This window comes from Sceloporus occidentalis, unplaced genomic scaffold (genome assembly GCF_023333645.1).
Source record: "Sceloporus occidentalis isolate IW3139 unplaced genomic scaffold, rSceOcc1.0.p SCAF_7, whole genome shotgun sequence".
NCBI lineage: Eukaryota > Metazoa > Chordata > Lepidosauria > Squamata > Phrynosomatidae > Sceloporus > Sceloporus occidentalis.
In genome coordinates, this window is record NW_028316987.1 from 66,687,453 (window position 1) to 66,715,232 (window position 27,780).

Here is a 27,780-nt window from a genome sequence, read left to right on the forward strand (position 1 = left end):
AGTCCCTATACCAGGAAAAAGGTGGGATATAAATAAATAAAATTGCCGTAGGCTCTTGGTATCCATTGGAGTTTGGTTCCAGGTCCCCTCCCCCTGTCTGATACCAAAATCTGTGGATGCTCTAGTCCCATTAAATACAATGGCATTTAAAATGGTGTCCCTCATATAAAACGGCAAAATCAAAGTTTGTTTTATGGAATTTATATAATTTTGGAATATTTTCAAGCTATGGATGTTTGAATCTGTGGACAAAGAATCCATTGATATAGAGATGCAACATTATTATTATTATTATTATTATTATTATTATTATTATTATTCCCCTGGTGGATGAATAGAATTGTGAAATAGAAAGTGTTTGGTATGTTTTACGGTGCACTCACTCATGCTCACACAATGGCCCTGATGTGGATCAAGCCTTCCTGAGCTCACTTGAATATAAAAACTACCCACGTATCTTAAACTGCATGCTGTGCATTTAATGTAGTGTGTGCTTTAGCCCTCATGGATGGTTGAGAAATTCTTGTGTTCTGAAACAGGAAACTAAGACCCACATATTTGACGTTAAATGGCTTTATTTTTGATTTAATGTGTAGCAGGTTTTCTAAAATGCAAATACCATCAGGGGAGGAGGGAGTGATAATTACTGGGATTACAACTGGTGCACAAAAGGAATTTAACTCTTCCATCCCCTACTGCAGTCCTGAATCAAATCCTGCCTCTAAAGTTGATAATGGTATTGGGGGAAATCTCCCATTGGCACTATGTCTAGTTTAATCCTAAAGTACAACATTTAAGATCAGTGTTGATCCTAAAATTTCCCTTAGCGCCAGGCTGGTGATCATGCTGCCATCCACATGTTGTTGGACTGTATCTCCCAATAGCGGTAAGCACAAACCCTCCAACATTTCACATATGAAAACTGGAACAGATGTGACCAAACAACATTAAAGTGTAATCAAGATGGCAATAGTAATTAATGAGGAAGAACAGACAAGCTATGATAGGCAACAGAAGTTTGCTTTTGTCTAAGCCAACTGGGAAGTGCAAGATTTTGCTCCTTTCTATACTCTCCCCCTTGCTGAGTTAACTGAATGCAAACTACTTTTGCACTTTGAAATCAATTTGCAGAAATTAAAGGAAACCAAGCACAAAGGGGAAAGTAGGAAGAACAGAGAGAAACTTGGAAATTTTAAAGGCAATGGAAAAATTGGGACAAGAGCAGATTAACTGGAATTGTTCCTGCCAAATTAGGACAGCTGGAGGGCATGTAGACAGTATAGCCAATGAGGGCTGAATTGACAGTTTTCACCTTAGACTTTTAAAAACATTCTTCATGACAAGCTGCAAGGCTCCAGAGCAGAAACAAATCTTAGAATGATGAGAAGCTTTACTGTGGCACAAAACAGCTTTTTAAAAACTACATTTTTTAATTTGGTTGTAAGAAATAGCATTAGAGAATGAATGGGTTGGTAGGAATCATATTTGGAAGCGGGCTCCTGGTCCAATATGGCTCATCCAGACACTGCTTTAATGACTCCAGTCATCAAATCAACAGAACCGCAACAGGCAACGGTATGAGTCAAGGAGGGGGAAAGGGCCATTGTCAAAGTGAATACAGCTGCCTCGATAATAGGACTAATTGCATATTGCATCGCAGAGCTAAATTACTAGTGAAAACAGTTGTAAAACCAGCAGACAGTGGAACATAACTCACCAACGACTGGCTGCCAATTCTGCAAATTCACATTGGCCAGGATTCAATAGCCCACACCTGCATTCTCTGAATGGCAAATATATAATAAGGCATAATTGCTAGAAGAAATGTGCAGCACTTCAAATGTGACAACACACTTCTTGTTTATTGGGATAGTGAATAGTATGTAATAAGTTTGACCTGCACTACGTTGGAGCCACCTGGGGTCATGTGGATGGAGCAGTAAACTGAAAGGTTTAATCCACAAGAGAGGGTCTCCCCCATCACAAACAACCACTTCAGTGTAAGTGAGTGGGACCAGAAAATAGCACATTAGCTTGATGAAGACTTCTTGCTACTAAATCTTAGGGAAGTGAAAAGGAAGCCAGCATACACAATAACTACTATTTTTAAAATCACATATTTATAGCTCAGCTTAAATATTCAGATATAGTTAGTTGGGATTTTTTAACTGGCCATATTGAAGCAAAATAACTCTCATAGTAAAAAAGTAAACAGATGCAGGCAAAGAACTTCATCTCTTTTTACTGCCTAATATCCATTCCCTTCGTACAATACAGACTGTAAATTCTATTTGCCATTAGCTTTTAAGTATTACCCATATGTTTCTTATGAAGATGGATCACAAAAGTCGTATATTTTTTGTTACAGCTTTGCAATTCAGGGTCTTAATTACAGCTCCTCAGTTTGATAGAGTTCATACCAATCTAGATTTATCCTGGTGAAATCTACCAAAGTTTCTTCTTTATGGAAATAGTTACATCAAATGTGGTCTGCAGTTATCATAACTAACAGAACTGATGATTTGCACTAATTCAGGAGGACTGAATAAATTTCAGATTTATGTGAGGATCTTATCATCAGAAAGAAAAATCAGTTCCATGCAATTGGGGTCAGCTCATCTTCTACCATGGCTCCAGCACCCACATGTTCTACACAAACCTCTGCATATAGATTGCTATGTTCATAAGCTTTTCTGAGATCTGGAATCCAGGAGGCTTTTAAGGAAGCCGATATATGAAGAGATTTTCATCTGTAGGCTTTACCGCTTCATACATCCCAAACCCTTCAACTGTCCCCCCGCCTTATTTGCCAGAGATCGTCCCAATTAAAATTCTTTCATCCCACTTTTTCAGCTGCTTTTAAAACGTCCCAGCTTCTCTCTCCTTCTTCCTCTTTCCCACTTGGTCCTTAGCTTACTGCAAACTGAGTTCAAAGCTCAAAAGTAGTCTGTACTCAACTCATCAAAGAGAAGCGAAGAAAAGAGACGAGACGAGACAAGACAAGAAGGTAGTGGAATCTTGCTTTTCCCTGGAGGCTCAGCCTGCAGCCTCTCCTAGCTTGTATGCTCTTCCTCATTAATAACTTTTGCCATCTTGACCATATTCTGATGTTGCTTTACCGCACATGTACTGGTTTGCATCTGTGAAATGTTGGTGGCTATAACATTTGTGTAGGAACCTTTGAAGTTAGAGCTGAGGAGGGGAAGTGGCTTAGGATTGTCTCAGTAGTACAGTTCTGTTGCCTTTCATGGTGTGGAAGAGCCTTCTTCAGTTATATGACATGTGAAAGGAGCTCATATAAAGGTGCCAAGGCCGCCTGTCTCAAAAACACCAACTTTCAAATATTTTTGGAGCAGAAAAAAGAGTGGGTTAGATCAGTGCTATTCAAAAGGGTGGTCCCTGGACTGGTGCCAGTCCCTGAGGCATTGGCTGCTTGTCCCTGCCAAAATTCCAGGAAAGAAAGAAACAAACATACCCAAGGATCACAAATATAGTGCTAGTTCCTGGCACATTTTTTCAAATGTGTGTATATATAAGAAAAATAATTGCTAGTCCCCCACATCAGATAGCCTAAAAACTGGGTTAGATTGCTTTTTCCCATATCTGTTTTAATTATTGGTTCCCTGTGGTTGAAGGTTTGGAAAGTTACTTTTTTGAAATTGTTACCATTGCTTACTTCAGAATTTAAGAAGTAGCTTGTTTCAATAAAAGGGGAGAATTTGTTGAGTTGCTTGGTATGTTATTCATTACTTTTGTTACTTATCCATTCCTTTAAAAAGAGTCAGTCTAGGGCCGTTTCACGCTCACAATCATAGCACTATGATTCCACTTTAACTGTCATTTTCCATAGTCTCTCAGCCTAATCTACTTCACACAGTTGTTGTTAAAATAAAAATAGTGTGAGATGGGGAAAATATTCTCCAATACCTTTAGCTCCTTGGGATAAATGGGATGAAATTTGTTAAGAAAAATGTAGGTGGAAAAGACATATCTCTTTAAAAGAAATCCATGACTTCTTATAGCATTTTGGCATGTCTCCTTTAGGCTATAATCCTGCACATATTTACTAAAGAGTAAATCCCACTAAACTCAATCCAAATCTGCTTCTGAGTAGATACATGGATGAATGCATTGTTAATGTAAATAGAACACTGCACTGCAGGAAAAAAGCTCTCTCAAAGTAAGAAGAAAATAAATCTCTCCCCATGTTGCCCCTCTATAAGTTACCATTTCTTTCCTGTGGCATTGTGCAGCTTCGGCAAACACACACACACACATACACACACAGGATTAGTAAATCAAAAGAAAGGGGAAGGGTAAAAAAATACTCAAAACAAAAGCTTATACAAATCTAAAAAAGAAACATATGAACAAAAAGAATAGAAAGGTGGGAGATATTTCCAAACCAGCCCCTCCACAATACAATATAATACACAACAGTATTTTTTGCAGAATGTACTGTATTTTTCCACCACTGGTGCAGTTAACCCCACTGAATTTGTAGCCTTCACCAGCAAAGTCATGCCATCTATTAGTGCATTCCCAATTTTGAAAATGCATTTGTCAACAATGTACCTGCACACCTAGCCATCACATGCTACCTCCCTCTCCAAAAATGAAGCCATTGCAAACCTCCTCTGCAAAAACTGCATTGCCTGCCCCCTGCCCACCTGTTCTGATGCTTTATGGTTCTTGCTTCCTCTACAGTGCTGGAGGATACTTTGGCATCCTCCTGCATCACAGAAAGCTATGAGGTGGAGATAAATTTTGGAAGCAGTTGTAGTCATGGCAAATTTCATGGCAGCTGTCAGATTTTAGCAACCATGGCAGTGGTGCCACTTCCAAGAGACTTGGGGTTCCCATCCCTGAGACTTTTCCCAACTCTTCATTAGAACATCATCTACTGGTCCAACCTACCATTAAGCAGAGTGAGGCAACCAACTCTTAAGGCAGATTTATGGGGCAACCAGATGTTTGTCCTGAGCCCTGTAGAGCATTTCCTAGAGAACAAAGATGTATGTGCCCCACAGTCTGTTCTGCATCCACTAAACAGGATGCAGGACAGATGTGGAGAAAGACACTGACACCTCAAGAGTACTGAAGTTCAGTCAAGTCAGCTTTTTTTTTCTTCACAGAGAGGGGGAAGGTGTGCCATAGTGCCTCAGGCAGCAAAATTCTTTGGCTGTCCAAGTAGACTTCACTGATTTCAAAATGTGGTGTGCTGAGGAAGCTTTGCAGTACTGGTGTCCCTTCTATTTTTCTGAGTGGGGCCCTGAATTTTTATTTCCAAATCCTGCCCTGAATGTACCACTGTCTCCCAGGTACCTAGGTACAAGATTGCAACCTTTATAAATAAAGGTTAATAATAACCTGAGTGTCTTACTAAAATTGGTGATGCTTACTTCTGACTTCACCACCAATCCCTTCTTCTGCTAACTCAGGAGCTAAGTATTTGGTGTGTTTAACTGAAGACTCCGGAGGCAAAGTTGGAACGTTGGTCTTAGACTGTTTCCATTTTTAATCGACACATGTTAAACATTAATATCTTTCCTGTATGTGTTAGCTGTTAGAGTCACCCTGCTGTTATATATGCATGCATTAAAATGCCACTCTTCTCTGGAAAAAATCTTAAGGGTTTAAGTGTAAAACATTAAGAAAGTTAAGTATTCCTGCCAAGGCTTGGAGGATATTCAGAAAGTCATGTTATCAACTTCTAGTTGGCAGAGCAAAGGAAATACTTAAAATCCCATGCCAGCAGTGCTAACAAACAATCTTTTATCCCTGGCCTGCTTCAGTTCCTCTTTGCTGAATAATTTGGTTCATCTAGCAATATTTTAGTAAGCTGTTGAGTTTAACCACGGTAACTGAAGGGACCAAGAGCTGTTCTTTCTCAAAGTTTCACAGGAGCCAAATATGTCTAAGTTAAGTAACTGTGATTATTCTAGGCAAAGATTTCCTTCATTTAATCCCCTCATAACCCTAAAATGCAAGTGACATTACCACTCATTTAAGAAAACTAATGAATTTCCGAAGGAAATTAGAGAATGAGCGCTAAAGTATTTCGATTATGGAAGTAATTCTGCAGCCCATTTGCACTTGAAGGGAAAGTCAAGTGAAAGAGAGCAAGAGAGAGAGAGAGAAGCACACTAACCAGCCTCCATCTAATTTGTCCAGAACTTGGAAATACTAAATTACAAATAATGAATTACTTGTAATTAATTCATTTTGGAGTAATTAAACCATACATTAGTTATATTACAATGGTAATATGTTACAGAAGTCGTTAACTCCTGTTGTCATGTAATTATAACAGTTATAGTTACATTTATAGTTACAGGGGTAAGTAGCCTCACTAGTTGGATGTGTTTGTAACATAGGCTAGTATTGTGTTTTAAAGGGAACTGTTCAGGGAACTGTTTTAGCTACTTTTGAATAATGAACAAAGAAAGTTGCATCTTTAGAACATTATCTATGAAAATTCTTAACTACCTTTTTGGTCTTGGAAATGTAAATATAACTACATCATTTAAAAAGTATCTACCCAAGATCTGGTCTAACATTGCTTTCCTGTCTTTCCTAGGCTGAGAAGTTTAGCTTCTTTGCTTTATTCCCATTTTTTTTTTTTTTTTTTTTTGGTCTACAAATGTTCCTCTCAGCGGGTAATTATTTCTGAATGTGCCTCTACACATACAAATTAGAGTATGCACATTTTATGCTAACCACTTTTTGTGATATATTTCCTCTCTGTCTCTCTCTCTCTCTCTTTCTCTCCTCTCTCTTTGAATGGTGTGGAAGTGGCCACCCTCATCTTGACACATGCTCCAGAGCAGATTTTTATTTGGACTCAGCCTAAATCATGCTGAACATGTACCTCTAGGCTGGATTAGTTCTTTCTGCAGTCCATCAACCATGCGACGGCCAGCTCAAGTTGCTTTGCTAACTCAGGCAACAAGCAAGATGACTTCTATGCACAAAAGCTGATTGGACATCTTACTTTGACACAGCAGATGGAGCAGTGTCCTAATGAGGGCAGCTGGCTAGGTTTAGGAGTGGACAGTAGGCAGGTTAAATACTCCATATAGCTCTGCTCTACAACATTTCAGCCACTCCCTGCTCTCTCACCTTTTAGAAAGACACCCTTGCACAGAGACCATCCAGGCTTCAGAGGTGGCTGGCCCTGAGAAGTCTCCAGTTGCAGGCACTGGGGGTAGGGTGTCGTGAGAAACAGCCACTCAGCACCCAACTCATAATGCTAGGTTCTGGAGGAAGGACCTCTTGGAGTCAAGCCTTTGGGCCTACCTGGCTCTCTGGGAAGCAAGGAGGAAGCCCTGGGGGAGGACTCAGAATGCATCTACTCTTGCACAGAGATCACCAATGCTCCAGAGACGACACTGCTTTAACTGCCATGGCTCAATGCTATGTAATCCTGTGATCTGTAGTTTTGTGAGGTATTTAGCTTTCGCTATCAGAAAGCTCTGTTGCCACAGCAAACTACAAATCCCAAAATTCCATAGGTTGGAGGCATGACAGTTAAAAAAATGTCCAACTGCTTTTCTGTCCTACCTCAGGCAGCAGGAGAGCTTGGATTATTATACTAAGAGAGATGGGGAGAGTTGGAATCAAAACTCACAGTATGACCTTGGACCAGTCTCTCTCTCTAAACCTAAGTCTCTCCCTTCCTCCCTCTCTCTCTCGAGTCTAAGGCTCTCCCTACTGTTGCTGTGAGGATCCAACAGAAAGGGAGAAGTATGTACGCTGCCTTCAGTTCCTTGGATGACAGACAGGATTGAAATCTAAAAATAAGTAAATAAAGCTGCATCAGTGCTAAGAGCTTTGGCCCCACACTCTTCACAGTATGCACATGCTAGATATTTTATTTTTATTTTTTAAAAAAGAAAGAAATCAGAGCACACGGATTCAACACATGTCTTGAATTCCTTTGATCTATCAAGGTCTCAGAGTGAGGCAACAGTAGACTGGGCCCTCGGATGAACTTAATCTATTTTCTTCATTCAGAAGCAGAAAGAACTTCCCAGCCTGAAAACAAGCTACCAGATGCCATGAATTCAACAAGAAATTCTATCTTCCATACCATTTGCCATCTCCTTTGGACTATGAAGCATTCTCAAATAAAATCAATAAACCAAGACCAGATGTGTCTACTGGTGCAAAGTTAGAGGGTGTCACTGAGGCTGCTGAAATTACTGACGCCTTGAAAGTTCTTAAAAAATAAAATAACACCTAGGAATGCTGAATGCCCTGCCAGCCAGTGTCTGGAAATTCTTAGTCCACAGTATAACTCATGGACTTGCTTGGAAAAACTGAGGCAGTAAAAATGACTGGCTGTTAGGATTCTTACAGTTTGATGTCTCCATGCAGTTGGTATGGCAGAAATACAAATGGTAGGTTGACAGCAGACCCTGGAAAAGCGCCCTCCCCCAATTACAACTCTGTCCCCAGGCTTGCTGGAGGGTTCTGGGGAATGTAGTACAAATCTAAGTTTGCTAAATTCTGGTTGGGAGCTTTGGCCAGCTCTAGATCAGAGGTGGGGGGGAAATGGGAGAAGTGGGGAGATTGCTGTAAGATCTGTAGCAAGAGTTCTGTCTCTCTAGTTGAATCTGCACTGCAGAAATAATGCAATTTGACACTGCTTTTAGTGTCATGGTTCCATGCTATGGTATCCTGGGATTTGTAGTTTGTTGTGGCACCAGAGCGCTCTGGCAGACATGGCTAAATATCTCACAAAATTACAAAAGCTAGAATTCATAGCATTGAGCCAAGGCAGTTAAAGTGGTGTGAAACTGCATTTTTTCCACAGTGCAGATTCAGGCTCTATCTTTTTAACATCAGCAACAATTAAAAAAACAGGATGTCAATTATTTCTGTTAAACTTTTTGAAATGAACTAGAGCCATCCATATGTGAATTATTTGGAGCAGGTGCTGACAAATTTTAAGCTTGCAGCATTGTAAATTTTTGTTGTAGTTTTAAAATCAAAGGCTGCAGCCACACTGCAGAAACAGTCCAGTCTGACACAAACTTAACTGTCTTGGTTCAATGCTATGAAATTCTGGGAATTGTATTTTGTTGTGGCACCAGAGCTCTCTGATAGAGAAGGCTAAATGTTTCACAAAACTACAATTCCCAGAATTCCATAGCTCTGAGCCATAGCAGTTAAAGTGGTGTCAGACTGGATTATTTGTGCAGTGTGGATGCAGCCAAAGCCTCACCAATTGAAGGAGAGTGCAGAAGCAGCCACATGAAAAATGGCGTTTTGAGATGTACAGGTTAGGATTTCCAAATCTCAATGCCTGAGTCCTCTCCTTGGTTCTCAGAGTGAGAGCATTGCCAATAGCTAGACAGACACACAGGACACTGGTTTCAGAGAAGGATATCAGATTTTAAAACTAAAAAATGCAAGAAATAGTTCTCTATATATTGTTAATTTGTTATCCTTTCTCACAACAAACATATCCATGCATTCATTCATTCGAGGCACTATCCTTAACCTGAGAGTTCTCCCTCTGCAATTACTGTTGACTACTTTCTGTTCAAAGCAGAGTTCTGAAAAGTTTCTTTGTTTAGACTGCTATTCCCATATATTCTTAAAAGAGGTGTTTTCAAGAGTGTTAAAAATAGAGCTGGGAAAAGTGTGTGTGTGTCTCTGTGTGTGAAATGCAGAACTTTGAAAACTGAATTTCCATTCAGAGAAATCTTTGCTCTTGCTTATTTGTTCTCTTGTATCAAGAATGTAGAAGCAGTTGTAAAGTGACAGGGTAAGAATTTGTTGCATGCTTTACAACTTAAGTAATGTATATGACCATCAAACTCAACCACAGTAAAACCATTAAGTTCAGATTCCCAGGTGCTAAAATAAGCCAGATGCACCACTGAGAACTATAGGCAATTACCTAATGGAACTTTGAGTCATATACTAAGCTGACCTGTATATAAAATAGGGTAGTCAGATGTATAAGAGCTAATAGTTATATAGGAGACCAATATTCAGCAGGTGTGTAGCTTCTACAATCCCTGAAATCTTCTAAACAACGGTTAAAAGTGCGGAAGCTGTTTTCTCTTTTGCATCTGGACATCCTGACTCATTACAGTTACAAAATCTCACTGGAGCAGTGGTACTTGGTGGATTTCACGTCAGTGGTGGAATAAATGTTAAAGGAGGTATCCAAAGTGCTGGATGCTTTAGCCAAAATATATTCAGCACCTTGGATAGTTCTTTTTAAAATTCAGACATAAACTTAGAATAAATCCAACATCTCAATAACATGGAAGCCACTAACTGCTACTCTATCTGAGTTATAACACGTTGGGAATTGGGCGGTTAAATGTTAGGCCTTGTTTTGTGCTTGGTTGCCCTTAATCCTTCTAGTCATCTGTAAAGCAACAGTAACCAATGACACACGTAACAGAATCATGATCAGATGAGTAACTTGAAAGACAATTGCAACACAGTTCTATGAGTCACCTTCATCTACAGCAAACTGGAAGTTTACTGCCATTCAAGTGATCTCGCCATTTTATCCTATTTGCCACAAACTTCCAAAGTTGGAGGACCACTGCTAGGCTAACCATGCCTTCTCCATCCTCTGATACTCTTGTAAAGGACAAAAGCATTTTGAAATTGGTTAATTCCTAGAATGCTTTACGGCAATGCAGGGCCATCCTGTGCACAAGTCAGTAGTAAACCCTGTAGAAAAAGAAGACCGAAACACTTTTTTGATGGGTCAGTACAAATCTGTAACATAGGCTTCATTCCACATACACACTGTGATTCCATTCCATATATGCAGGAGTTGTAAAAACAGTTTCTATTTTAATTCTGAAATTACTGGTCTTATACCAGAGCTCACACTGAGGATGATTTACCAAGACCCAAAATATGCACACAGTTTTTATTATGTTCCTTTAACATACTCTCCAGCCTAAAGAAGAGTCCTAGAAATCATACTGACATTTTGTAATGTTTGGATTTGCCCTAATGAATGTATTTTCCTGTTGATATGTTATTATTCTTTTAATAAAAAAAATCTCAATGAACCAATGTGGTTGCAAAAACAGTGTAAACAGTTCAATCATTTAAAAGCTTTATTTTATGGTTTTCTTCACTGCAGACTCATAAAAGACCTCCCCATAACTCCAAATATTGCAGGATGATGTGCATATTCACATATATTTCAGACCAAGCAACAGCATAGGTTCCCACTGTCCCTGGGATCACTATATTTGACTATGCCCTTCCCACTCCTGCTTATCCACAAGGGATTTTTGAGCTGGTAGTTCTTGAGGGAGCATAACATATAGGGCAAGTTTTTTAGACTACTGGTTAACTTGCAGAAGCATACTCTTTCTGTCCTAGGGAATAGTTTGGGCCAGCAACTCACAGCTGGGAATGTTGCAGCAGAAGAAAGTTGGAAGTCTCTTATTGTGTTTATCATTAGTATGTTTATCATGTGCATGTTAGTATGAGTTTATTAATGTTTGTAGTTATAAGTAGTAATTGGATGGTTGTTTGTTTTCCCTTTCCCCCTTTTCTATGTTGCTATGTATCCATCTTTGGTTTTAACAACAAAGTTTCAAATTTTTAAAAATGAGAGGGAATGTTGCTCATTTTACTCTTACTTTCAATTGCCTCCAGCTAATTAATCTCACACAATCTGGCTAACAGTAGGAAAATAAGTTTACATTAAAAAAAAAACAAAAAAAACAAGCCCAAGCATTTGATGTTTATCCTCTACTTATTTCCCCCCATGATGAGATTTGAGCCACACAGTCCACCCATCCATCTACTCTAGCCCTGAAATAGCATGCTCTTTCTCCACAATCCCACTGTTCTTGGGCAGTGTCATCGAATTCAGAGTCAGCATGATGTAATGGTGTGACTGTTGGTCTATGACTTTGGAGAACAGGATTCGAATACCAACTCAGCCATGTAAACTCACTGGGTGTTCTTGGGCTAGTTACACTAATTCCCTCTGAACAAATCTTGCCAAGAAAACCCTAGGTGACCTTAGGGTCACCATATGTCAACACCTGCTTTATTGAGACAATGTAGAGAGCTAGTGTAGCCTAGTGATTTGAGTGTTGGTCAATGACTCTGTAAAACAGAATTTGTGTCCTGCTCGGGCATGAAGTCCACTGGGTGACCCTGGGCAAGCCACACTCTCTAAGCCTCAGAGTATGGCAATGTCAAATTCTCTCTGAAGAAATCCCCTCCCCCAATTTGGAAACAACTTGAAGGCACACAACAACATCAACAACAACAACAACAACAACAACAACAACAAGCTCTATTTAAACATGCACTAACTGGCATCAATTTATGGGGGGGGGGGGGGATCTTTCTAGTTATTGATGTATGTACCAGATAGAGCAATGTGATCAAAAAGTTTTGTTTGCTGGACATTTAAAGAGTTTATAATCCCCTGAATCAGTCATAAAGAAAAACCTACCATTTTCTTACAGAAATTCCTTTTTCTCTGCACTCCTTATTAATAACTGCTACTATATCCCAGAGAAAGAAACTGTGCTCACACACACATGTCTCTACAGCACATCTGTCTTCACATTTGGAGTCAAACAGTATCTTTGAGGCCAATAAAATTAAAGTCGTAAAAGTTAAGAGAGAGCATGATCATGTTGTTGACCTGGATAGTCATCCAGCATGGTGAAAATATATGCATTCTGGCACAGAAACATTTGTTCCATTTTCCATTGTGGCTTGGCTTTTGTTTGACAAGGAGGACCAAATTACACATGATAGTGACAGGTTAGTTTGTTTCAATGTAGTTTTCTCCACATAATTGAGTAGACTAATTATTAGGTAAAGGAGGTATACAAGCATGGGTACTAACTCGTCTGACTCATGGGCTGCTACCACACTGCAGAAATAAAGCAGTTTGACACAACTTTAACTTGCATGGTTCAATGCTTTGGAATTCTGGGATCTGTAGTTTGGTGGGGCACCAGAGTGCTCTGACAGAGAAGGCTAAATATCTTACAAAACAACAAATCCCAGAATTCAATAGCATTGAGTCATGGCAGTTAAAGTGGTGTCAAACTGCTTTATATGTGCAGTGTGGCAGCAGCCTAGGTTTAGTTTATTGCAGCTTGTTCCTAGCACCCAGTGTAGTACAGTGGTTTGAGGGCTGGATTATGACTCTGGAAACTAGGTTTGAACCCCAACTTGGCCATGTAAACTCACTGGGTGATCATGGCCTAGTCACACCCTCTCAGCTTCAGATGGAGACAATGGCAAATCTGCTCTGAACAAATCTTGCCAAGAAAAAACCTGTAATAGGTTTGTCTTAGGGTCACCATAAATCGGAAACAACTTGAACAATAACAACAACAACAAGCCTGTTCCTTCTCCACATACAGTATGACACCCCCCACACACACAAACTGAGATTCTACAGCAAAGGTAAATGCTTAAAGGGGAAGTTACAAGAAGATACATGGGCAAGATTCTGTTCTGTCACCACTACCATCATGACCACCATCCACACTATTTCTATCCTGCCTTTTCTACTCAAGGCAAGAGCAGGTGGCTCTTCTCTTCCACACTGTTTCCTCACTACAATCCTGTGATGTAGGGACTAGGAGAGAGGGACCAGCTCAAGGTCTTCCAGTAAGCTTTATGGGTCAATGGAGACTAGAACTTGGTTCTCCTAATTTTCAGTCCAACTGTCTCCCTCAATGCCCTTCTGGACATCATCCACATGCCTCTTCTTCATTCATAGTCTGAACTCCCAACCATTCAGTTTGTCTCCAGAGTATTCTGGCCCGGAATTCCCCCCCCCCCAATTTTCCCCAGTACCTATGCTTTCTCCACAGTGACAGTGGCATCTGCCCTCCCATGCACTCCCCATTCATTGGCCAGCACCACTGCTGGGCACTTCGTTCTGACCCAAGAGCGACTTTTTGTCTACAATGGCAGCACCAGATGGATTGCAGGGACTTCATGGGGTGGAAAAGCCACATCGGGTGCAGTCACTGGAGATTATCAGATGGGAGCAAAGCATCCTTATCTCATCCTTAACCCATGGTATTCACATGATCAGGGGGAAAATTATCACACTCCCACATGTTTATCCCATTCGTCTCCTGTCTGTAAAGAGTAATGGACTTGTCATTAACGGAAACTCTCATTAATACCAAATGATAGATCCATTACTCTTTACGGATGGGAGAAGAACAGGATAAGTGTGTGGGGTTGTGATAATCTTCCCCCTAATCATGTGAATACCACAGTTTAAGGATGGGCTAAGGAGGCTTTGCTCTTCCATTTGATAATCTCCATTGTGATGACTGTCCTTGCCTAATTCAGGGTTTTGGCCCTGTGTCGTAAACAGGATGCTGAAAGCCCAGGGAGAATTCAGAGTAAATAATGCATGGAGACAAGCCTCCAGTCTCCAGTGGTTCAGTCAGAAAAATTTAGATTCTCAACTTACATTATCTTACAGGAGCCCCCCCCCCCAAAAAAAAAAAAAAAAACACACCACTTTTAATATAGACGTGTGACTTTTTTAACACATTTTGGTATTACTACATTTTGGCAGTCAAATAGACTGCATTTGGGGACCCAAGCACACATTATACTGAATGGAGCTCTGGACTTTGGACTTTGGACCCAAAGTCTTGGCCTCATGCCACCAATGCTTTGGAATAGTTTCAGTGGACCCTAATTTCCAGATTTAATTTTGACAAGAATAGAGACTGAGACTCTAAGAAGAAAGGGATATATGGATAGTTAATGAACCTGAATAGAGTTCAAAATACATTTTTGGGCTCAGGTTTTGGCAGCACCTCTGTCTTCTCTTGTGGCCTCTGGAAAATCACTAGCAAACTCTCTGAGGTCCCATATACCTAAGAAAACATCATCAGTAACTTGAGTGGTTTCAGAGCTGCTTCTGATTTGCTTCCAGAGGCAATTGCAACTACTCTGCATTTATGTCTGGGACCTGGGACTGATGTTATTCCCTTTCATTCAGGCCCAGGCAGTATTTATGTTAGTTTAGGACTCCTGTACCTCTATTTCTTCCCAAAGACCAACACACATTTTGCTTCAGTATTCAGCAATAAAGCTGTTCTGTTTCAAAATTATGACAACTGATGACCTTTCAGCATATTAAAAATGAGGTATCCGGTCTGGGGTGATTTTCTAGAAGAGGGGCTGCCTTAAAAAGTGTGCATCTACATATTTTCCATATATATAAGGAGTCAGTGTTTTGTTTTTTGAATAGCACAATCTGTACAACTGTGATTGATGCTTAATGTATCATGCTTAGTAACTGCTCCTTGTAATATTTAGCAGGGCCTACCACCTGGGACATCAGAAGGGATTTCCCTTAAGTTTCATAGTTTGGCCCTGACATCTCAGGCCCTGGGATAGTCCTGACCTGGCAATCATAGCTAGAATTGGAGGAGGAGCTGTCCTAAAATGAGTTGGTGATCTGGTTTTGGAACTGACAGGGCAAAGTTGTATATGTACTCAGCGAGGCAGGTCACTTAAATTGAGAAACAAGTTCAGGACTACAATCATCTCTATTATTCAGCAGAATGGGTGGAAGGAGAATTGTTAATGTGACTTTCCCCCCAAAAAGGGGTGGTACTCTGAGTAATAGTGTACCAGTTATATAGAACTAACCATTTCTGGCTATTTTGGCTGCACTGCAGAATTAATGCTGTTTGTTTTAGCTGCCTTGACTCAAAGCTATGAAATTCTGAGAATTTCTGAGAGTTCTCTGGTACCACAACAAATTACAAAACCCAGGATTCCATAGAACTGAGCCATGGCAATTAAAGCAGTATCAAACTGCATTAATTCTACAATGTGGGAACAGCCTGAGGTTACCTGGGCCAAATGCAGTACCGTGTGTAGTCACTGTATGGATGGAGCAGCAGAAATCAGGTAGCAGATCAATAATACCTTTTCCTGAGTGTTTTCACACAGAGACATGGGAATACTAATCTGGATCTTGCTCCTGAAGCCCCTATTCTAATCTTTCTCATATCTCCCTGTGTATGTAACTGGCTGCAACATCCCATATAATGCCAAATGTATAATGCTGAATACATCTACCTTACCCTACTACATGCACACATACTTTGGAGATTGTCACAGGGCCTTATTCCCAATGGGATAAAGGGACATTTAATAGCCGGTGCCTAGGCTAATGCAATCCACATGATCACGGATCCCAGCCGCACGTATCCAGCGGCTTTTCAAATATGGCAAAATCTTGTTTTTGAAAAGCTACTGGTCAAGCACAGCTGGGATCTGGGCTGCATACAAGTTGCTGTCACCCAGCCACCAGCAAGTGCAACAACACTCGGTTTTAAAATCAAATGCGCCTTTATCCCATTGGAGATAAGGTGCTTTAAAAGCTATGTGACAGCTCTCCATATCCCTGGATTCTTTATCCACAGATTCAACCATCCACAGCTTGAAAATATCTTTTTAAAAATATAAATTCCCAAAACACAAATCTTGATTTTGCCATTTTATATAAGAGAAACCATTTTACTGCCCCATTGCATATAAAAGGATTTTGGTATCCATGGGGGTTCTGGAACCAAACCCCAGTGGATACCTATGGGCCCACTGTATTATTTAGCCAAGGGCCATTAAGTGGACAAAACAAATTTGTTTACAAACACATTGACTCAGCCAATTTACAGCCACAAAATACCAAAGACAACTGCAGATCTGTATGTACAGGGATCTTGTAGCACCTTTGAGACTGATTGAACTGACATTAGAGAACTGGTCAGATCAAATATTACACCATAGGTCTATCTTTATCATTTGAATTATTTGCTTAAGGATAAAACTGAAACTTCTTCATAGCAGAGCTAACCAAATTCAGACAATCAGTACATTTGCTAAAATACTGTAAGAAATCATTTTATTTTGTTTTGGAACAATAAGTGTAAACCTACTGATGTTAGATCTTGGGTGTTGAGGTTACTGTAATTTTATTGTAGTTTATTGGTGTTGTTTTCTTCATCACTGCATATCTTTATTTGCCGTTTGGATGTGTTCATCATCTGTATGTACACAGTCTTTCAATGTATTTTCTGATTCTTTTGTGATTTATTCATATGTAAGTTCCTGAAGTTATTTTTTCTTGCTTATATAATTTTTCAAACTGTTTCCTTTTACAAAATGAAAAGATGTCTTTAAGTGTAGGCAGAAGAATCCAAGAGTATCATCACACCATCTTCTTTGTTTTAGAATCATAGAATCATAGAGTTGGAAGAGACTACAAGGGCCATCCAGTCCAACCCCCTTGGTACTGTAAAACAACTGTGAACAGTCTATTCCAAAGTCACATTGCAGCCACTTGGGACAGTAAAATGTCTTCAAATAGCCATTGCCTGAGGTTGTCATTCCCCTCCTTGAAAGTTTGTCAGCAGATGCACCAGAGGTGGAGCAGATGCCTGATAGTCAGCTGAATCCTCCTCCATTTCAGCAAGATGCACAGGAGGAAGATGAGCTGGAAGAATGATCCTCCTATCCTAGTGGCATCACTAGGGTTGGCATCACCCCATGTGGTAACTCATGATGTCACCACCACCTCTCCATTGACCTCCTCCCATACCACACCATACATCATTCTTAGTAATGTTCTTTGTACTAATGTTACACATAAATTGTAATTTCTGTATATCACTGAATGTAATAGTAATAGTTCTGACATAAACAACTAGCAAAGTTAAAATTATACAATATCATACACAGAGCCTAAATGTGCATAGTTTTGTGTGGTTTAAGTGTTGATTTTTTTAAAAAGAAAAAAATTAAAATATTTTAATTATTATTTTTTAATTATTTAAAACCTGGGGGCTCACCTTTCTCCTCCAACTGAACCTCACCACACTCATGCCATCTCTTCAGCACTTTAAAGGGATATGGGTGAATGGCATTGCCAGTTTCTACCAAAAGGCAGATGTTTGGGGAGTAGTGGTGTCACCTCCCCTTAGGGTATCACCTGGTGCAGCCCACACACCCCTAGTGATGCCCCTGCCTTGCCCCCAAGAAAGGCAAAGCCTTCAGCTTCTGGCTCAGATAATCCCCTGCAAGAAATGAAAGGCTACATGAACACTGCTATGAAATACACTCCTTAAATTCTATCTGGAATGTTGCCATTAGCTGACATTGACTGCCATTATAAACAGGGAACTTTCTCCAGTCAAATTATTGGAAACAGTCTTTCAATTCACCTCCTGACAACCTGATTTGGCTATTGTAAGTACAGGATTTATGACTCTTGGACTGGATTTATGACTTTTGCATTCTGCTACCATGACTGTTTGGACTCTGATCTGATTTATGGCTTCTTGACCTTGGACTGTTTGGCTTCTGAACTTTGGGTATTTTGAATTCTTGCTCAACACTGAGAGCAAAATAGTGGTGGATGGTGGCTTCCATGCCTATGAGGCCTTGAAACTGCTCCAGTAGCTATCTGGTTCTGAACATATTAGGAATTAGGGTTAAGCACCTTGGATATTTCATTTAAAATTTGGACTAAAGCCCAAGTGGATTCACTGGCCCACTGATGTGGAAGTCACCAATTTCCACTAAGCCTTGTAATTATCAAAGAATAAGGAAAATGAAAGAGTCATTCTTTCTCCAAAGACATTATTTCTTCATAGAAAATTCCCAAAGAGAATATAGTTAAGAGTCATTCTGGATCAAAGCAAGGTGCCAGATTTTCATAGTGGCTAAATATATACCAGTGGGAGGCCCACAAAAATTATATGACAACAACAGCATACTTCTTGGTGTTCTCCAGAAATGAGTACTGACAGGCATGGCGCCTTGATATGGGAGGTAGACATTTTAACCAGTAGTCATTTGTAGTCTTATTCTCCATGAATTTGTCTAACCCGATTTAAATCTGACCAAGTTGGCAGCTATCACTACAACTTGCAGTATTGAATTCCAGCATTTAACTACATACTGTGTGAAGAAATACTTCCTTTTATCTTTCTGGAATCTCCCACTATGCTGCTTCATTGGACGAACACAGGTTCTACTTTCATGGCAGAAGAAGTAGGAAGGGAGGAACCCTACAAGTGTTCAAATATCTTATTGATCACAGAGGAAATTGTTTCTCCAGATTTTTCCAGCTTTTGTCTTTCTGAAAAATGTCTGTTGCAGAGAAGTATTTTCCCAAACACTGAATGTCTACACTTACATGTTTATGGGGGGGGGGGGGGGGGTGGCTGGTAGGAAAAGAAATTCCAGAAATTTGGGCAAACCCCAGAAGTGAGAACAAATAAAATTTAGGGATGCATTATTGTTTTGCTGTATCTTTAATAAATGTTTCTCTAAAGCAAAATGTAATTAAAATCTAACATAATGCAGTTTGCCTCATTCATTTCGTCAGCAGGCTTATAAACAAATTCAGTCAGCCTTGTTAAGCAGATGCAGTCTCTGTATCTATGTGCACATGTTAAAATGTACCCAAAAGACTGAAGCCGAGCAGGTGCAAGGCTTTGAAAAAATTGCCAGTTTGCCTTCTCTTGATGTCAACACAACGGTGAATGTGTTTTCTTTAAAACACAGCACATCAAAAAGTGCTCTCTTTCTCTCTCTCTTCCTGATCCATCCTTTTTTAAAAAAATGCACATTTGCGTGTACATACACATCTCAGACAGAATGAACATCACAACACACTTTCTCAATCAGTGTTAATGACATCCTTGACATACTGGCCCCAAAGTTGTACAAGTGACATTTTCATACATAGGGATAGCTCAGTTAATGAAGCAGAAGTGTTCCTAGGCACTACTTCTTTAACAGAAAATTTGATACCAGAGACAGAAATATCATGGGGAAAGTAGCAATGAGGCCTTACATCACAGCAAAGTTTTTATTCAAAGGTCAGAATATACTCATGTGAAATGTCACAGCCAGGACTGATAAGCCTAGAATAACTAAACAAAAGTTGCAACTCTTCTGGAGACTGCTTGAATGCTTCTTCCAAAATGCACCCAGGAATGAAATTTTCCTTTCTTTTACCAGCCTCCACCTTACATACAATTTCCATTTTGTTGGGCAGACTTACAGAATCACGTTTTTTTAGCATGCCGGGGGGGGGGGGGTAATTGGTGAGGCAGGCTATCTGCTTTCCTCTTTTCTCCTTATTTTGCTGTTCATGCATGCTCCTTAAGGGATTCTCGGGGCAGCTGCTATTTACCTGACCTATCCCAGGTACATCTCTACACAAGAATTACAAAATTAGAGCTATATTTTCTCCCAGTCCAGGCTTTATTGCACTATTTACGGCAGACAGACTGCTGCAAGCTAACATCAAAAGGTGCCATTTTTCCAGCCCTTTATCACCATCCTCTCAATGCTACTAAATTCTACCTTAAAAAATTAGTCAGAGGATGAGGAGGAAAGGGGGGTGGAGCCAAGAGCCAATAAAAAGACTTGGTAAAAAGGATCTTCTTTCTCAGAGGCTTTGTTAACGGAGGTATTCCTATGTGTGGTTTTAAATTATGAAGAGGAGTTTAAAGAATGTGAATGGCCTTTTTTTGGCAGAGATCCTACATTTACATGTATCTCTGCATGTAAATAGGATGGGGCCCCTGCTGGTGCTTCTTCCCAGTGGGAGGAGGAAGGGAGAGACAGTTGAGACCATAGAGAAGCAACTAGTCTTAGCTTGCCTGGGGGAAGGAGAAATGAAAGTGTCATTTCAAATGGAGTGCACCCACCATTTCCATCCCCTAGGAGCCCAGAGCAGCTGGATCTTCATAGTTTGAATTAGCTCCCCCCCTCCCCGCATCTTTCTTTTCCACCAATAAAGAACAACAACAGGGGCCCTTCCCAGGGCTTGACAGCTGCTGGGTAGTGGAAGATTTTTTAGTGGAGTCAGTCAATATGGAAGTGCTGGCCACTGTTGTCCCCCTGGCAGTTTCCCCAGACCAAATGATACTAGGTATGTGGATGCCACTGGAATGCAAGGATAAAAGAATAACCCTCTGTGCACATGGAATTAAGTGCACATGAGATACACATATATACACGTAAGTCACTATCAGAATGATGGTCTGTGTGTATGAATGAAAATTTCATTCTAGGACTTGGGAGAAGTCTCAGGTTCAAGTCTCTGCTGAGCCATAAACCTCAGCCATGGAACTTGGGCCTGTCATTGTCCCTCATCCTCATCTGCCCCACATGCTTTATCCCCACAGGCTTGAGGATAAAATGAGGAACAGAAGCATGCATTCTGTTTTGAACTTACTAGAGGAGAGGAACGAAATAAATGTAACTTGAATGGACAGACAGACAGACAATAAGGCAGAATTAATACAGTTTGACACCATTTTAATTGTTACGCCTCCATATTGTGGAATCTATATTTAGTTGAGGCACTGGAGCTCTCTGACAGAGAAGGCTAAATATCTCACAAAACTACAAATCTCAGAATTCCAGAGCATTAAGCCATGGCAGTTAAACTGATATCAAACTGCATTAATTCTGCACTGCAGATAGAGACTAAGTCAAGCCAGTTTAACCAATGACTACTTCTAGCAATTGCCATTTTTGAATGCTTGGACTTCATTATACTTACACTACACATACTGAAATCATAACTTTTGACAAATTTAAGTCCCACTGATTTCATGTGTCTGTTCTGAGTATGACTAAATCTGATCATAACTCAGGATAAATAGGACAGTTATAGAGAAAGCTATGTTTTCTCGATCCTGTCTAGCTTAAATGTACTGTAGCTAACAGTTTGAGGAAAAGGTGAAAGCGGGCTACAACAGGGAAGATAACATTTCCTCGCTATCTTGGATAAGTTCCAGCTACACGTACAAACACTGTGATCCCAACAGGCATGAAGGCTTTCCTAATTAAGAGTATCACCAATTTTTTCCATTTTACTTGTGCTCTCATTTTCCCTGAGAGATTCTTTTTCAGAAGGTTGACTCAGCATTTAAACTGCAGAAGTGTGTCTTCATAAATTTCATTCTCAAAAGCAAAAACAAAGGATTTTAGTATTTTTTCTCCTCGCTATAAGAAAGCTTTGCAGTTTAGGATTTATTCTATAAACACACACACATACATGCAAATAGCATATGCATTTTACATGGAGAATATGTCCTGAACTATGAAGATCCTCGTGTGTTCTGAATTCTTTTCAGCAGTGTTTCCTCCATCAAGGAAATTTATTTTTCACATTTTCAGATATGCTTATCATCTTTATTGGGAACACAGCAAGGATTTCTAGAACATAACATCCAAGGATACAGACACAATGACTCTGGGAAACTATATATCCTGGGTCTCTTTGGCTGCATCCACATTGCAGAAACAATTTGGTTTGACTCTACTCTAACTGCCATGGCTCATTTCTATGGGATTCTGGGGACTGTAGTGGCACCACAGCTCTCCGACAGAGAAGGTTCACAAAATTACAGTTCCCAGAATTCCCTAGCATTGAGCCAGGGCACTTAAAACAGTCTCAAACTGGATTAATTCTGCAGTGTGTTTTGGACCTTTATTTCTGAGACATGATCGTAAGCACAACATTTTGTACCTCTGCTTTCTCAGGGTTTGAAAAAATCTAGGAAAAATTTTCAAGGCTCAGTTTCTTTTGAACATATATGAGCTGCAGGTCTGTATTCTTTGTGAAATGATATACCATGTTTTGCTCAAACAAAAAAAAAAGGTTTTGTACTACAAGTCCCAGGATCCCCTAGCCAAGCATAGACAGGAAGGCTGATTAAGCTGTTTGAAATCCCAAATTCCAACAAATCATATCTGTTACTTGTCTTTGCTCATAAGTCAAAGTGCTGCTGTTCTGCTTTTCCTGAAAAGACTCTTGGAGAACTTCTGAGCACAAACCATACCAGACGGATTGCTTCAGGTCTCTGAATATATCATTTTCCAGGAAAAAAACTTGTTCCAGCCTCTCCCTCCCTGGTGCAGACAGGTGTGTACAAGATCAACTTCTCACAGGAGCTTCAAGCAAAGCAGCCACATAACTCTATATAAATGACTTCAAGACATCTGAAATATTAGATTGGCAGATAAAATTACAATCATTATTCACAGCACAACTAGCAAAATGCAGATCTGTTGAAAATAGATCAGGTTTGTCAGATCTACTGCGGGGTAATCTGCAGCAACAGCAACAACATAATGATTTTCCTGACTAAATTAAGTTGCTGAAATGAAATCTTGGGTTAATATGTCATTGGACTCTTGTGTGGAAGAGCTGTTGGTTCATTTCAGCTGTGATATTGTAAAAATAGTCCTGTACTCAGGATTTGTTCAGAGGCATCCTGTTTATTCTAAATGTGCATATTTTGTATCTGGCTTTGGCTGGTGCATTTTGACATTTTAATAAAAAGCAATAGATCTGACCGTTTGGATAAAAACAATAGATCTGACAAGCCCAAGGTCTGCCCGTTCCTGGCCAATAGCACTTTTAATAATTTTTCTCTGTCTTAGGAACAGCTTGCCGAGATAACCTGGATATTATTTCTATTTTACAGTTGGACTAATGAGTTCAAGGAAGAGTGAACTGTGAATCTGTGACTAATGTAAAAGCTGAATTGAGGCCAGTAGCAAGTCCCTCTTCCATGAACTGCAGTGAATTACAGATGCTTACAGGGAACCAGTATTGTGCATAACAGATGGACACTAGAGTGTCCTTGCAAATGGTTCTATGATTCTATGACATATTACTATTGAAATTGCTGCTTAACCTACTTCATACTGGGAAGCACTGAGTATTTTGTCTACTAAAGCCTAGAAAAGGTACCTTTTGTATTACAGTGGGTTCTTGTTATCTGCTAGGGTTTGGTTCCAGCATCCCACATGGATAACAAAATCTGTCAATGCTCAAGTCTCATTATACATAATGGCACAGCAAAATGATGTCCTTACATAAAAAGGAAAATCAAGGTTTGCTATTTGGAATTTATACTTTTAAAAAATATTTTCAAGCTGTGGCTGCTTGAATTCATGGATAAAAAAATCTGTGGATAAGGAGGGCTGATCACGCAAATAGTCAAAAAATTATTTTTTTCCATTTTGAGCATTAATTGAACTGGCAGCAAAAAAAAATACAAAGGGATCTTGCAGCACCTTTGAGATGGACTGTGCAAAAGAAGAGGTAGAATAAGCTTTTGTAGTCTTGGACTTCTTCCTTAGATACATCTGAGAAAATACACCAAGTTTACGAAAGCTTATGTTACAACTTCTTTTGCACAGTCAGTCCCAAAGGTGCTAAAAGTTCCCTTTACAAACTGACACTGTTCCAAGACTAACACAACCATGATGTTGATCACACTATACTCTTAAAGTGCTACTATTCCACTTTGACTCCTCTAGCTGCCTCCTGTTGCATTCTGGGATTGGCAGTTTTAAGGAGGGGTATTTAGAATTCTCAGGCAGAGCCACACAGAGCCAGATAGAGCCAAAGAGAGCCAGACAGAGCCAGACAGAGCCAAAGAGAGCCAGACAGAGCCAGACAGAGCCAGATAGAGCCAGACAGAGCCAGATAGAGCCGGATAGAGCCAGACAGAGCCAGACAGAGCCAGACAGAGCCAGACAGAGCCAGATAGAGCCAGATAGAGCCAGACAGAGCCAGATAGAGGCAGAGAGAGCCAGACAGAGCCAGATAGAGCCAGACAGAGCCAGACAGAGCCAGACAGAGCCAGATAGAGCCAGACAGAGCCAGACAGAGCCAGATAGAGCCAGACAGAGCCAGACGGAGCCAGACAGAGCCATACAGAGCCGGATAGAGCCAGACAGAGCCAGACAGAGCCAGATAGAGCCAGACAGAGCCAGACAGAGCCAGATACAGCCAGATACAGCCAGACAGAGCCAGATAGAGCCAGACAGAGCCAGACAGAGCCAGACAGAGCCAGATAGAGCCAGACAGAGCCAGACAGAGCCAGACGGAGCCAGACAGAGCCATACAGAGCCGGATAGAGCCAGACAGAGCCAGACAGAGCCAGACAGAGCCAGACAGAGCCAGATAGAGCCAGACAGAGCCAGACAGAGCCAGATACAGCCAGATACAGCCAGACAGAGCCAGACAGAGCCGGATAGAGCCAGACAGAGCCAGACAGAGCCAGACAGAGCCAGATAGAGCCAGATAGAGCCAGACAGAGCCAGATAGAGCCAGACAGAGCCAGACAGAGCCAGATAGAGCCAGATAGAGCCAGACAGAGCCAGACAGAGCCAGATAGAGCCAGACAGAGCCAGACAGAGCCAGATAGAGCCAGAGAGAGCCAGACAGAGCCAGATAGAGCCAGATAGAGCCAGATAGAGCCAGACAGAGCCAGACAGAGCCAGATAGAGCCAGACAGAGCCAGACAGAGCCAGATAGAGCCAGATAGAGCCAGACAGAGCCAGATAGAGCCAGATAGAGCCAGACAGAGCCAGACAGAGCCAGATAGAGCCAGACAGAGCCAGACAGAGCCAGATAGAGCCAGAGAGAGCCAGACAGAGCCAGACAGAGCCAGATACAGCCAGATAGAGCCAGACAGAGCCAGACAGAGCCAGACAGAGCCAGATAGAGCCAGATAGAGCCAGACAGAGCCAGACAGAGCCAGATAGAGCCAGACAGAGCCAGACAGAGCCAGATAGAGCCAGAGAGAGCCAGAGAGAGCCAGACAGAGCCAGACAGAGCCAGATACAGCCAGACAGAGCCAGACAGAGCCAGACAGAGCCAGATAGAGCCAGAGAGAGCCAGACAGAGCCAGACAGAGCCAGCTAGAGCCAGACAGAGCCAGACAGAGCCAGACAGAGCCAGATAGAGCCAGAGAGAGCCAGAGAGAGCCAGACAGAGCCAGAGAGAGCCAGACAGAGCCAGACAGAGCCAGACAGAGCCAGATACAGCCAGATACAGCCAGACAGAGCCAGATAGAGCCAGACAGAGCCAGATAGAGCCGGATAGAGCCAGACAGAGCCAGACAGAGCCAGACAGAGCCAGATAGAGCCAGATAGAGCCAGACAGAGCCAGATAGAGGCAGAGAGAGCCAGACAGAGCCAGATAGAGCCAGACAGAGCCAGACAGAGCCAGACAGAGCCAGATAGAGCCAGACAGAGCCAGACAGAGCCAGATAGAGCCAGACAGAGCCAGACGGAGCCAGACAGAGCCATACAGAGCCGGATAGAGCCAGACAGAGCCAGACAGAGCCAGATAGAGCCAGACAGAGCCAGACAGAGCCAGATACAGCCAGATACAGCCAGACAGAGCCAGATAGAGCCAGACAGAGCCAGACAGAGCCAGACAGAGCCAGATAGAGCCAGACAGAGCCAGACAGAGCCAGACGGAGCCAGACAGAGCCATACAGAGCCGGATAGAGCCAGACAGAGCCAGACAGAGCCAGACAGAGCCAGACAGAGCCAGATAGAGCCAGACAGAGCCAGACAGAGCCAGATACAGCCAGATACAGCCAGACAGAGCCAGACAGAGCCGGATAGAGCCAGACAGAGCCAGACAGAGCCAGACAGAGCCAGACAGAGCCAGATAGAGCCAGACAGAGCCAGACAGAGCCAGATAGAGCCAGACAGAGCCAGACAGAGCCAGATAGAGCCAGATAGAGCCAGACAGAGCCAGACAGAGCCAGATAGAGCCAGACAGAGCCAGACAGAGCCAGATAGAGCCAGAGAGAGCCAGACAGAGCCAGATAGAGCCAGATAGAGCCAGACAGAGCCAGACAGAGCCAGACAGAGCCAGATAGAGCCAGATAGAGCCAGACAGAGCCAGATAGAGCCAGATAGAGCCAGACAGAGCCAGACAGAGCCAGATAGAGCCAGACAGAGCCAGACAGAGCCAGATAGAGCCAGAGAGAGCCAGACAGAGCCAGACAGAGCCAGATACAGCCAGATAGAGCCAGACAGAGCCAGACAGAGCCAGACAGAGCCAGATAGAGCCAGATAGAGCCAGACAGAGCCAGACAGAGCCAGATAGAGCCAGACAGAGCCAGACAGAGCCAGATAGAGCCAGAGAGAGCCAGAGAGAGCCAGACAGAGCCAGACAGAGCCAGATACAGCCAGACAGAGCCAGACAGAGCCAGACAGAGCCAGATAGAGCCAGAGAGAGCCAGACAGAGCCAGACAGAGCCAGCTAGAGCCAGACAGAGCCAGACAGAGCCAGACAGAGCCAGATAGAGCCAGAGAGAGCCAGAGAGAGCCAGACAGAGCCAGAGAGAGCCAGAGAGAGCCAGATAGAGCCAGATAGAGCCAGACAGAGCCAGACAGAGCCAGACAGAGCCAGAGAGAGCCAGACAGAGCCAGACAGAGCCAGACAGAGCCAGAGAGAGCCAGACAGAGCCAGACAGAGCCAGATAGAGCCAGACAGAGCCAGACAGAGCCAGACAGAGCCAGACAGAGCCAGACAGAGCCAGATAGAGCCAGAGAGAGCCAGACAGAGCCAGACAGAGCCAGATAGAGCCAGACAGAGCCAGATAGAGCCAGAAAGAGCCAGATAGAGCCAGACAGAGCCAGATAGAGCCAGATAAAGCCAGACAGAGCCAGACACAGCCAGATAGAGCCAGACAGAGCCAAACAGAGCAAGACAGAGCCAGACAGAGCCAGATGGAGCCAGACAGAGCCATACAGAGCCGGATAGAGCCAGACAGAGCCAGATAGAGCCAGACAGAGCCAGACAGAGTCAGATAGAGCCAGACAGAGCCAGACAGAGTCAGATAGAGCCAGACAGAGCCAGACAGAGCCAGATAGAGCCAGACAGAGCCAGACAGAGCCGGATAGAGCCAGACA